The following is a 15,098-nucleotide window of genomic DNA, read 5'->3' as shown; positions in this document are numbered from 1 at the left end:
GCTACTCCTATTACTACTATTACTTTTACTGCTGTTATTATTGCTACTACTACTACAGCAGGTACTATTGATACTTCTGTTACTGCTACTACTACTATTATTTCTACTACAGCTACTACTACTACTACAACTACTACTGCTGCTGCTGCTGTTGTTATAGCTGTTACTACTACTACATTATATATAATACCATAAAAAAATTTAGTTTATTTTAATAGTATTATTAACTATTCAATTTTTTTCAGATTTTCTTACTTGAATTAATTAATTAATTTAAATAAAGAAAATAAAAATTTTGTTGCCACATTAATTCAATTGAAGAAAATAAATAGTTTTTCAAGTTTAGTAAATAAACAGCAGCATATTCAATATCCTAGTGTCACACCCATTTTGGCCATGAATTGGCCATCCACTTATAGAACACATTTAATAACCTACAGCAGGTTAATGCATTACATAGTAAAGAAAATCAACAGATAATGTGACAAAGAAATGATGTAAAAGCCAACCCATATTTGGCCACTCATACACACACAACTGTTAACACAACATGTAACTTACAAATGCAATACATAATTGTTAATAATATAGCATATAAGGTATACCGTTTTCGCACACTTTTCGGCCACCAGCTGGCCACACTCCAGAAATAGTGACCTATGTTTCCTTAGGAAGGTTTTCGATTTAACATCATAGTCCCTTAGAAGTTCGTCTAATTCCTCTCCCTTTATCTTCCTTGTAACCATTTCCATTTATTCCCATATCTCTCCATCCGTTCTCTCCCTCAAACCCCTATCATTTATTCACAATTCTGTTTCTAAATCATTACAAACAAAACCTACATTATGTTATTTCCTCCCCTTAGCTCTCCCTTAAAACAAGCCCTAATTTCCCATCTATTTTCTTTCTCCAGTGTTCATTCATACTTTTTTCATTTTTTATTCTTAAATTAATTTACATTCAGCTGTCCCACTCTCTCAAGCAAATCTGATTTACTTTTAGTCATTCATCATTTTTTTTTTGTTTTTAAGACCCTAATTGATTTTCTCCAAAATTTTAGCCTTCTATCATGAAAACCCTTTCACCTCGATTCTCTTACCTTGTTTTTGCATCATCACATATCTATATACACTTTCAGATTTCGCCTTTTATGATGCACCATCTAACATTCTATTACAAGTTCAAATATCTTCCCTTTTTTTTTCAACCCCAATCATGCATACATCCTCCGAAAGAAGGAATTTAAAAATATAAATCTCAATTTTGGTGTTTGAAACCCAAATTTGTCTTACCTCCTGCCACTGCGTGGATGTTTACTTCTAATGTCTGTTCTCTCTCAAGTGCTCCTTGGCGACGCAGTAACACATTACCATCGGTTCCTATTTAGATCTTTGGACTCTTTCTACCCATCCTTCTCTCGATCAGACTAGCTATTTTAAGATCCTACTTCCTCTCTAGAATCTCATACTCATTCAGCTTGTTTTCCTCTGAGTCGATCTCACTATCTCTCTCTCGCAATCAACCCTCCCTTTTCTGTTAGGGTTCCCCCCCCCCCCCAAATGGTTGAGAAGAAGAAGTTTTTATAAGGGTTGTGAGGATTGTTCGATGTCAAGGGTAGATTTGCATCATTGGTTTTATTTCTTTTTTTAAATTCAAAAATTTCCCTTCTTTTTTTGAAATCCTTACCATCTAGCCCCAATATCATCTCCATATTGCTCCTCTTTTTAAAAAAAAACCTATGAGATTTGGTCTTTTCACCTTTTATAGTGTTTTAAAATTTTATTTCTACTAAATCTTTCCAACATACTTCTAGGTACACTATTCGATTTTTGGGATGTTACATATTCTCATCCTACAAGTTTCTTCAAAACACTTTCAAGACATTCAATTATGAATTAGATTATGCACATTTAATAAAATATCCACATTTAAATTACTTACCTCTTTACCTATCTTGCAGAACTATACTCATTTACCTATACTATTATGTTTCATCCATTCTAGAATTTAGACACATGCAGTAATTTTTCTAGCAAGTTGGAACATTATAACAGGACATACATATCACTAAGATCATTCAACACAACCACTGAACTTAACTAATTATATTTCCAATTTTTATTCTCATCATTACACCTCTTTTATATATGTTTTTCTTTAATTTCTTTCCCACTAGATTTCACACTCGGCTCCACCAGCCCAACTCCCTATTTGCATTGGTCACACCAGAGTGTAACGCACGCACATACACAAAGCTTGCACTTTACACATTGAACCAAGCCCTTCAGAGCCTTCTCTTTCTCGACTACATCTCTGGCCTTATTTATCACATGCATTTGGGAGATTCACTCCAATTCCAACCCTCTGATATTCAGTCCACTCTGCTAACTGAGCATGGGTCAGCTGTTCCACATCATACAGCTAACATAGGCCACACATACACCACAACGAGAGATCATCAACACAGAAAAATATATTTTAGTTTCAGCTCAATCCCATCCCACATCTAGTCTCTGGTTTGGATCATCTAACCCTCCCAATTTTGTCTCGTTTTTACCCAACATATTCTAGATTCAACACTCAACTCCCTTCAAGGCTTACATTCAACAGTTCTAGTCTAGTATTATTCCCAGTAATAAATCTTTAAATTAATTATGTGAGTCGTTTGAGAGCTTCCTTCAACCTAACTTTATTTGGTTCACTATCCTCCATCACCCTGAACACCTTCCCTTATTATTCTTCCCCTCTATGTGTTTGGTTTGTCAGGTTTTTATCTCCAGTTTATTTTTAGAATTTATTTGGTTGAATGCACCTACCCGGAATCCCTTCTCCCACTCTCGGTCACTACCTATATTTTCCTCAACAACTCTTGTGTACTTCCAGATTTTTCTTTTCCTCTTCTTTTTTTTTTTCTTGTTTTCGTTTCCTGAACCATTACTTGATGAAACTCATCTCATTATCTTTGCCATATCTCACCATATTTATGCACGGAATACTCGAACCACCAACACATACGAGTCCTCTTCTTCAAACACTAACACGCCCATATTTAACATTTATTTCGAAGATAAGGACATACAAATGTATGTATCCCATTTGTAAATTCATATGATGCTATACCTTACTCTGTTTTCCATATTTCCATTCTAAATCTTCCTAATGCATTAATTAACATGCACTTTAAACTCAAATTCGAATCGAAAAGGGCTGAAATAATCTTACACAACAACAATGTTGGTCTGGTTGTTGTTTCTGTCATTCGCTCGTCTTTCTCTTTACCTTCCTTACCATTCGTCGACAACCTCTCTCTCTCCCTTACAACATGTTTAGATAAATTTTAGTAATGGTTAATTAATATATGGTAATGATAATGATTGAAAGGCACTAACACAGGATGAGAATGACAAATATTTTTATGTTTGGATGATTATATAATAATGTATGTTAATGGCATATTTTTGTTTGGATGATAGGATGATATGGTTGTATTTTTAGTTAAATTACTAATTTACCCCTACCTATTATATGTAATAGTAAATAGTATATAAGAAGTATATAATGAAAAAATAAAGAAATTGTTTACCAATATAATTACATTTGTATTTAAATAAGTAATTATTTCACATAATCAAATTAAATTTTTATATTTAATAAAATAAATAATAATTTGTGAAGATAAAAATTGAATTAAGTATATTATATGGGGGTATAAGGGAAAACAAAGTAACCTGTCTGTCACATACCATCGATTCGGTAGTTTAAAATTTATTCTAAATTTACCAGTCAGATACCGCTCGCTACCATTAGAAGTTAAAACAAACATGATTTTCTTACAGCCATGGAGTACCATACATTAAAATTTTATCATTCACCATGAACAAAATTTGGTGTTAGGGTTTCCTCCTTTTTTTGTGTAGAAACAATGCCTTTTATATAGCAGCTAAAATTAAATCATAGCCTTCCATTACGGAATGAGATCTGGACCATTGATCTCTTATTTCCTTTTAAAATTTTAAAGTTTCTTCCCTTTTTTTTATTGGGATAATACTCACATAATTGGATTTGAGATGGAAATATAGAATATATATAATTATAAACCATTGAACTTTTTTGGGGTTTTTTTTTTTCTTTTTTTTTATGTCATCTGAAAAACTAATTTAAGCTTGACCCAAACATTTGCTTCAAATTGGTCCCTAACAGAAAAGTCCAACACAGATGGGTCATATTTTGTCCACTATCTATACAAAGTTTTTTATATATTGATATAATATTATATATGAATCACACAATAAATATTTTAATAAATAAATTACATTATTTTTATAAATTTTAAATTTAATTATTTACATAAATTTTTAATTGTAATAAGAATTTTAATTAAACAATTAATTAAAATTCTGCAACTGTTACTGCTGCTACCATTGATACTGCTACTGCTACTACTACTGATACTGCTACTGCTACTACTGCTGCTACTACTACTACTGCCATTACACTGTATTATATGTAACACCACAAAAAATCTAATTTATTTTAATAGTATTATTAACTATCTAGGATTTTTTTCAGATTTATTTCCTTAAAATTAATTAATTAATTTAAATAAGAAAAGAAATTGTCATATTAATTCAATTCAAGAAGAATTTGAGTGTAGAAATTAACCTACAAGTGACAAAATGATCAATTAGGCTTGATTTATTTTTTGTTAGAAAAAAAGAATAGATACGCTAACTAAATATAATAATTTGTTGAAATATGAGAGGAAAAAGTATACTAGACTAATTGAGAAACTCAAGCTTTGATTTGTGGTTGATGCTCAAAGCTTTCAAGTACATGGGTATTTATAGGTAATAGTACTACTACTGTTACTGCTACTACTACCAATAATGTTATTACTACTGTTACTACTACTCTGTTACTACTGTTGTTATTATTACTACTAGTATAGCTGCTACTACTACTACAACTTCTACTGTTGCTACTGCTACTACTATTAGTATTGATACTATTGTTGCTGCTACTGTTACTGCTAATATTGCTACTGTTGTAAAAGCCTGAAACTTAAAAAAAATAAAGTCATGAATTAAATGCGAAAGCGAAATAATAGAATTTAGGGTTTAAATTCCTTACACAATAATTTAGAATGCCCAATAGGGCTAGGGGAATGTCACTTCTAAAAGAAATTATGAAAATCAAGGAAATAAATAAAAAGCCAATAACTAAATATTCTAGGATGACCTTCACTAACTTCTGAAGGGAGTCTGAGTGGTGAATTTATTCACAATCCTCTTGTTGATCGGGATCTGGGTCTTGGTCCTCTTGGTAAGAAATACTTAATGAAAGGGTGAGCTACACTAGCTCAATAAGAATATCACACTACTCACCGATACAAAAATTGAAGGTTGGTAAAAATCATAAAAACAACCAATGAAACTCTTGATTTAAGTAAATTCATTTATCATAAAAAAAATCATTTATTGCATATATTTACCGTTGCGAGATTTCTAAAATTGTCCTATAGAGACAATAACTCAAATAACATTTCAATCTCATTTTTGAGTGAGCAATAACAACCACTTTTCCTTTTTTATTTGCCTACTGGTATCCCTGGGGATCCATAGGGATGTCTCACTGCACGTGAACCAATATTCAACATTTTTAACTAATCGGTCGTTCCCATACCCCATTTGGTATGAGCACCAAAAATACTATCCGTCAATACCCCGTCCGGTATTAGGGTGAATCGGGCCATCCCCATACCCCATTCGGTATGAGCGCTAAAATATCAATCCTCAATACCCTATTCGGTATGAAACAACGTTCATGATAGGGTTGCCTATGTATTCGGTCTGTCCACCATCTCCAAAGATATCTAGTAAGTCTACCATTAATTCACATGACTAAACAATTTTCTGTTTGCGTGTTAATTACCAATTTCTCAAATCAGCCATAAATCACGCAAGACAAGCAATATATATCAAAGAAGTACAATTGAACCATTTAACCATTCCAGTATATCATCATGTATTTACAGCATAAATTCAGCAATCAGTTAAACATGACAACAAATAAATGACTAACCAATATCCAACTCCATTGGTAACCTATAATTATTCTCAAATTTTTTAAATTACACAAAATATCATTTTATCGATTATTAAGCTTCAATTCCATAACAGAGAATAAGGTGAGGGAGTCTTATCCAAATTGGTGTCCAAAATACTAAACTTTCTATTGCGCCTACTAGCGGTTCTTAGATTTTTTGAGTTTTCCTGCGAAGATTAAAACACGCTTCATGTACCTAAAAATACCCCAAAAAATCCAAAATCGGAGTTAAAAACTTTTTTCGGTCAATTTTAAAATTCTGGAACGGCGGCACCGCCGTGCTTTGGTGACGACACCGCCACCTACGATGGTGGTTTGCCTCGACCTAATCGTTTTTTACCAGATTTGATCAATTTCGGCTGGTTTTATACCCATCCCTGCGAGAAAACACGTTAGGGTGCCTCAGTTGGCCAAAAAAGGTCCAAAAACAAAAACTTACTAGCGACGAGATTTTTTGGTGCGACAGCTCCACCAGCTCACCTTCGCGGCTGGACATTTTTCTTCGATCAACCTGTTGAAAATAGAACGCTGAACACAATAGTAGAAAAATCGCACGAAATGGGAAACAAGAAGGGGCTCATCGAAGGCAGTTTTGGGTTTTGCCCACGGTAGTGCTACCGAGCTTTGCCCATGGTTTCTGGCTCATGCACCATTCCTTTTGCTCTTATTTGGCCATGGGGGTGCTCCAAATCAAATTCTGAGCAGATAGGAGAATTTTTACCTTTTTTGGCTGTCGAAAGTTGCTCTGGCGTGGCGGCGGGCAGCGATCGGCTCCCTTCTCTAGCGATTGGTTCTTCTTCTCTGGCTGGAGACTAGTGGCTAGGGTTTGGGTTCAGTGTGATGTGCGATATTTGTACCCATCTCGCTTAAATCTGGACCATTCATCACGTTTGATCTCGCCCGTATGATCGCGTTTAAAGAAAAAATGAATCTGGATCGTTCATCGCGATTTGATCTCGACCATCCGATCGCGTTTAAAGAGGGAACAAATTTGAGCCGTTCATCACATTTAATCGTGACCGTCCGATCGAGCATGAGGAGGGAACGGAATTGGACCGTCCATGCGCGCGAGAATGCTTCTGAGTCATCCGATCGTGGGCACGTAGATTGCCAGCGTGGCCTCACGCTTGGCGCTGAGTCTGCGTGCCTTGCCACGCAGCATGCTCCAGTTCGTTGGGGCTACTGACTAGGCGGTCCTACGTGGCAAATTTTTTTTTAATTACGTTTTGACCCCTAATTTCTAATTTTTCTTTCTTAAATACCATTCGAACCCAAATTTTCACTATTTTTTCCTAAAATTATTTTCAATTTCATCCTCAACCTGCTTTTTTCCTAATTTTACTTTAAATAAAAATTTATTAATTTCAAAATTATATTTTTATACATTTTTTAAAATTTAAAATTAATCTCGGACTAAATTCTATTTTCGGGTATTACAACTATTACTAAAACTACTACTACTACTGTTGTTATTGCTACTGCTACTGCTACTTATTCATCTTTTCTTGTTCTTCTTATTCTTCTTGTTCTTTTCTTTTGTTGCATTCTAGTGTGCAACCAGGCAAGTGCTCCTCTTACAGCTACAAGCCTGGTCCATTTCTTTTTTTTGTATTCTTTAATTTTCTGCATATTATTATTTTCTTATACAACTTAATTTTTTTGCTTCTTGTTGCTGATTTTTAATAATAAGTTTTTAAGTATTATTTTATTTTTTAATAATAAAAAAAATAATTAATTTTGTTAAAAGTAATTAATTCGTCAAATTATTAGAATATTCAATTTAATAAATATTTTGATATTCTTTAAAATTATAATATTTAGGATGTTATCAAATAGAAAGATCACCAATGTTTTTCTAGTAACCTAATCAAATAGCAAACCAAAAAGTAGTTTTATAACTTTTATTTATAAAATATAAAAGTTATAAAATGTATTGATGTGTATTCGTGTTTCTATTATAAAGTTTATATATTTATGAAATAAGCAATTGTATTGATGTGTATACATGTTTCTATTATAAAGTTTATATATTATGAAATAAGCAAAGTAAAATAAAATAATTGTCTTTTTCATAAAAGGCAAAATATTTTCCGAAAAAAATAATTTCAGAAATAATTAATTTCACTATACTTTTTTATTATTAACTAATACATAATTTTGTGAATTTAAACATACACAAGTTTAGAAATAAAAAAAAATATTTTAAAATCATGCATCACTTCACACAGTGTAATGACCCAGCCCGGAAACCCATACACAAGTACTCATAAATTTCCATATCAAGAAAATATATATATCAGATAAACAAAATCTGAGAAGATCCAAAACATGTGTTCATACATTTATATAGTTCTAAAATCCTACAAACTAAATGTATAAATTTTCTTTATCTATCCTACTGCCTCCTGCTGTTTTTTCTTCTTCTCTTTTTCAGAAGCATTGTTCTTGTATTCCTATTCACTGTATGCACCTCTATTTAATCTTACTCCTATACAACTTTAGTTTTCCTTTTATTGTCTCCTCCATGCTTCCAAAACTAGGTTGACTAGATCGGGATCACCCTCCTATTTTATTTGATTTGAAAAAACAACATTAAATAACAAGATGGACATAAATCACTTAGTAGGCCCAGATCAGCACCTCAAGCAATCAGAATCTGCATTATAATGCAATAACTCATTCACCCTGGTGGGTGTTTCTCTTAACTCAAATTACTTAACATATAATAGTGAAGGCATTCTATTTTAAAATACTAGTAATACATGCTTCTCAAATTCATCATCATCTAATTCAACACAGTCAAAGTGTTCCTTGGCTTCCTATCAACATACGTTATACCACAGTGAATAACAAAGATGGTCTTATACATATGTGTTAATTTTAGTTATTATGTTCGTATGAGTATAATGGTGTAAATATCGCTTATTCTCTTCTTGTATCCCCTATGTATTGGATTCCACCTGTGGTGAATCCTATCTTGATTCCTGCTTCACTGCATCTGTAAATAAACAAGAATGAGCCTACGCATGCCCATAAAGTTAAATTTAAATTTAAATTTAAACAATGTATTGAAATCAATAAAATTCTCTCTCACTCCAGATTGTCCCTTTTTTCCCCTCTATAGGAAAATTCTAGATATCTTAGACTCTCCTTAAAGTTCATAGATACAAATAGCCTGTTATCCACTTCCCTGACTTGTCCCCAGTTGTCTCTCTACTCTTTGTCATCACTCTCCCACTCAAATAGCCATTTATCCCTCTGCTTATATTGTTCCCATCACACTACTACCTAATTTTCCCTTGAATTTCAGCATAATTACCACGACAACTCCTATTTCATAACCCATATTTTACCTCATCCTTGGTCTACATAGTCACCCCTTTCAGGCACTCCTTTGCAGGTTAAACCACCCTCCCAATACAATAACCATCTGCTACATATTCTCAAATTTTAACCTTACAATTTACAATTCCATCTTTCACATTTTGGTTTACCTATTTCAGGGTATTTTTCCTCACTCTTCAACCTATGTTCAACTTAATTTTTCCTGCTCATAGTCCCTAAGTGCTCATTTTCTTCTTCTTAATAATTCCATACTAATATGCCTCCAATCTGCATGCCCACATAGTAACTAGAACGATAATACCAACAACCACTCCACGCACATTCTATTTTTACATACCTGCAATCCTTTGGTATTTTCCACCACTCTATTTTCCAACTCAACATATACCATTTTATATTGAATGTCAAACACATATTTAACCTGTACAGCTCAAACTCCCATTCAGAGTCCTGATCGTACGCACACCATAACATGATAAAATAATCTATAAGAATACTTCGCACAACAAATTTTAAAGTAATAAAAAGTACATCCCTTACATTATGTACTATTCGAATTAAAATAAAAATTAAATGATATTTTAGCAACTTTTTCACTGTTCAGTAGCGGGGTTCTGAATATCTTGATCTGAAAAAAATGAATAATAAATAAGGTGAGCTTAATATGCTCAATAAGCATGTAAGTGCTAACAAATAATTGGATAATCTGTCCAAGTTGGTACAAAATATAAAATTACCGATGGAGATGGTTTAACACTTTTCTCTTTAATTCTTAAAGCACGTGGTATCTACACCCAAATTCATTAACCAAATCTTATAAATCAGTTTATTCGGTAAACATTCAAAATTCATTATTTCAATATCACAACTCAATGTATAAATAGTTCAATAAATAGCATAATTCAGTATTCAGTATCATAATTTAGACAATAAGCAGTTCAGTAGATATTAATTTAGTATTTTAGTATTATAAACATTATACATGACTCTCTATTTATTCTTATCGATTTATATCATATTAATAATAGTTTTATCGCGAGATGCAATTTCTACCGGTATCAAGGAGAGCAGTAAGGATCCCCTCTACGACATGCATACGTTATGATTCAGTTCACAATTTACAGTTTGCAGTATACAGTATACAGTATTTAGTTTACAGTTTCATAGTACTTGCCGCTTTACCACATCTGGCTAAAGTCATATCCATGGGTAGGGTTCACCAAAGTCACACGACAAAAGACTATACACACACCCACCCCTCGGTGATACCGGTTAAATGGGTTTCCCAAATCTTGTAATGTCTATTTATTTATTTTAACTCTCTAATAAATTTTTTAATTTCTATTATTTAATATATTCTATACCTATAACACGTATACTGTAACTATTCACCAGCCTAGACTCTTCTACATATCCTTAATATACTCTCAATTACATAGCAACCAATAGATATACAAATTTAGTTACCAAAATATAGCAAAATAATTGATCAGCAATTTCAGTAGTAAACATAAATAGGAACACAACAATCAATAGTAAAATCTTGTCAGAATCCTGCACCTAATTATAAATTATTAAACATTACAGTTTTAGTATCTTAGAAAGATTAAACTACATTTGTAATCACTTACGCAATTACCTAATTTCCATCTAAATCTTGTTCGTGAAATTATCTCTAATGTACAAGATCAACCTGTTATAGTGATATTCATATCAGGTTAGTAATGAATTGGTTATCCCCAAATTTCAAACATCCATGTCCAGACTTATTCTTAATTCTAAACTGGATAAATAATTTATTGTATTAAAATTAAATAGGATTAATTAACCCTAAATATAAAATGGTAAACCATCAGGGTTTTTTGAACACATCTACCCGAATTGGGTTCCTAGGACTCACTGTGTGGAACCAATGGAAGTTTGTGCGCCTCCACACGCACCTCTAAAAGATCACCATGCATCATTGCTCTTTGCCATTGATAACCACTATGGATTGGCTGAAATTCACCGTTTAGCGCTTCGCGCCCTTTGATTCGACACAACTCTGGTGGAATTGCGCCGAAGGGAGCCACAGAATAGCAAAACACATGCCGAACTGCCAACATATCATCTTCTTCTCATGCGCACCATTGTGCGCAACACTGGCCTCTCCTCTATCTTTTTCTTCTTCTTCTTCTTCCCCTCCTCTTTCGTCTGCCGATTGATGGTAACCGTAGCCCTTCTCTACCTTCCTCTCTCTCTGTCTCTCTCTCTTTCTTTCTCTTTCTCTCTCTCTTTCTCGCTCTCTTCCTGCACTGATTTCCTTCCCTCCCTTCGCATTTTATAGGAGGGGTAAAAAGAGTCCTGCACGACTCTTCTTCCTCAGTGTGTAGGTCTCCTCTTCTTTTTTTTTACCGGTGGCAGAGACATACACACCTCTGCCTCTTCACCTTTCTCGACCAAAGGTAAACACGCATCTATTTTTTTTTATGCCTAAAATGGCACCGTTTTAGGGTCTCCCAAAATGACGTCGTTTTAGTCTCTTATATAGATGATCGTTGTTTGGCCACTCACACAACCCATCACAACATTCAATTTTTTGGACGGTTTGTCCAGGTAAGTAAATAAGCGGTATTATATTCAATATCTTGGTGTCACACCCATTTCTGCCGCAAGTTGGCCATCCACTTATGCAACACATTTAATAACCTACAGTAGGTTAATGCATTACACAGTAAAGAAAATCAGCAGATAATGTGTAACAGCCCCAGAAATTCAAAAGGAAATATATAATAATTTAAGTGCGGAAGTAAAATAAAAGATTAAGGTTTACATCCCTTACACAATAACTTAAAAGTACTAAACAAACATTACGAAATGAATTCTTTGAAAGGAACACGAGAAATAAGAAAAGTAATGGAAAATAGAAAGTATCTAGCATCTACTCACAATCTTCCTACAGATCGGGCTCTAGAACCAGGTCCTCTTGATCTGAAATGGTTAAATAAAGGAAGAGCTACACTGGCCAGTAAAGATATCACTCTATATCACCCGCACAGAAGCAAATGTTGGTATAAAATCAAAACAACTAATAGAGCACTAAATTTAAACCAATACATTTATTATTAAAAATAAAACAATTTACTGTTCACTTACCATAGTGGAATTTATAAAAAATAATCTATAGAGACAATAATACCATACAGATCACAACTTTATGAACAATCAGCAATATAGAACATATCATAGATTCATATCCATTAACAATAAACCGAATCATAACCGTTTCTCATTTCACCAGCCTAGTAGTATCCATGGAGGTTCATAGGGATGTCCCCGCTACACGTGAACCCTTTCCTTTAATAATCTCAATTACAGGGCCGTCCCCATACTCCATCCGGTATGAGCGGCAAGACCTTAAACCTCGATACCCCGTCCGGTATGAGGGTGAAACAGGCCATCCCCATACCCATCCAATATGAGACAACGTTCACGGTAGGGCTTCTCATGTACCCGGTCCGTCCACCATCTCCCAGGATATCTAGTAAGGCTGCCATTCTATCTGTTTATTTGATCATACCCCTTTCTTGTTTTCTTGTAGTCTCCATTACCAAATCAAATATAATCACATAAACAAATAAACATGCATCCGATAATACAATCATGTTTCAAATTCCAAATCAAACAATTGTCCGGTAAGGCAGTAATACATGCATTTAAACAATAAAATAGATAAATCTAATACTATCATGCTTTTAGACTGTAAAATAAATAAACAGAGAATAATATCTAGTTTGGGCTCCATTAGCAATCCGTAATTAGTTAGCACATCTATTTAATTTGTACAAAATACTGTATTATTATTTATTTAAACTTCAATTCTATGATAGGGAATAGGGTGAGGGGTCCTTACTCGATTTGACGCCGAAAAGCTAAATGGTTTACTATGACTACGGGCGGTCCCTAGGTTCCCTGAATTTTTCTCTGGGAACTGAAATGCACTTATAGTACCTAATGTTCCAAATAAACCCAAAATCAGTCCCAGGGCCCGCTCAGCCAATTTCAAAAGTCCAGCACGGCGGCAGTCCGCTTTGGGTCGGCCGTTTTCGGCCCAAAACTGGCCTAATTCAGTAGATTTTGCATTGATTCCTATGAGCACACACGCTAAAGGGCCTCGATGGGCCAAAAAAATATAAAAAACAGAAACTCACCGTCGGTGGGGCTCTCCGGTGCGGCAGCTCCTCTGACTCACATTGCGGTTGGGTGTTTCGTTTTGGTCAACCTATAGAGAAGAAAACAATGATCACAATGGTGAAAAAATTATGCAAAACGAGAATCGCGAAGGGCCTCATCGGAGGCGGTTTGTGAAATTCCCTACTGTGTCGCTGTCGGGCTTCGTCGGTGTTTTCCTTCCAATTGGCTGGTTCTTTCACTCTGATTTGGCCATGGGTGGGTTTAAAACTAAATTTCGTGCAAAATAGGAAATTTTTACCTTTTTTGGCAGTCAGAAAGGGTTCCGATGTGGCGGGTGGCAACAGCGGGCTCCTCGGCGGCTGGGTTGTCTTCTCCGGCGAAGGGTTCTGGCGATTAGGGTTTGGGTTTGGGTGCGGATGGGATTATTTATACCCATCCGCTTTTGATCTGGGTCATCCATCACATTTGATCTTGATCGTCCGATCGCGATTAAATAGGGAGTAAATTTGGACCGTTCATCATGATCCAATCTGGGACGTCCGTGCGCGATTCACTCTGGGTCGTCCGCATGCGTGGGAACGGACCTCAGCCGTTCGATCGCGGACACGGGGATCGCCCACATTACTCCCCCCCGTGGCCTCCCGCGTCAGCGCCTCTGCCACTTAGCGCGTCCTGGTTGGTCGGGGCTACTGACCGGGCGTCTGACATGGCATAATTTTTCTAAATTATGTTTTGACTACCAAATTTTGATTTTTCTTTCAAAAATACCCCCCGAACCCAATTTTTCACCCCTTTTTCTCAAAATTATTTTCAATTTAATCCTTAGTAATTTTTTTTTACCCCTTTTTTCATTAAAATAAAATATAATATAATATAATATAATAAATTAAGCAAATAAATAATTATAATTATTAATAAAAAAAATGAAAAAACAGTTTGGGTGGGTGTTACATAATGTGACAAGGAAAGGATGTGAAATCTAACCCATATTTAGCCACTCACACACACATAACTATTAACACAACATATAGCTTATAAATGCAATACACAAATGTTAATAATACAACATATGAGGTACACTAGTTTCACACACTTTTCGGCCACTAGCTGACCACACACCCACACAAAGTTGATCCATACACCAGAAATAGCAACCCATGTTTCCTTAGGAAGGTTTGCAATTTAACACCATAGTCCCCTAAATGGCCATCTAATTCCTCTCCCTTTTTCTGCCTTGTAACCCTTTCCATTTATTCCCATATCTCTCCATCCGTTCTCTCCCTCAAACACCTATCACTTATTCAAAATTTCGTTTCTAAATCATTGCAAACAAAGCCTACATTTTGTTGTTTCCTCCCCTTGACTCACCCTCAAAAAAGGCCCTAATTTCTCATCTATTTTCCATCTCCAATGTTCATTCATACTTTTCCATTTTTTATTTTAAAATTAATTTACATTCAATTGTCCTTTTCTCC

Source organism: Carica papaya, chromosome 8, assembly GCF_054855325.1.
Source record: "Carica papaya isolate Zhongbai chromosome 8, ASM5485532v1, whole genome shotgun sequence".
Taxonomy (NCBI): Eukaryota; Viridiplantae; Streptophyta; class Magnoliopsida; order Brassicales; family Caricaceae; genus Carica; species Carica papaya.
This window is presented reverse-complemented; position numbering follows the sequence as displayed.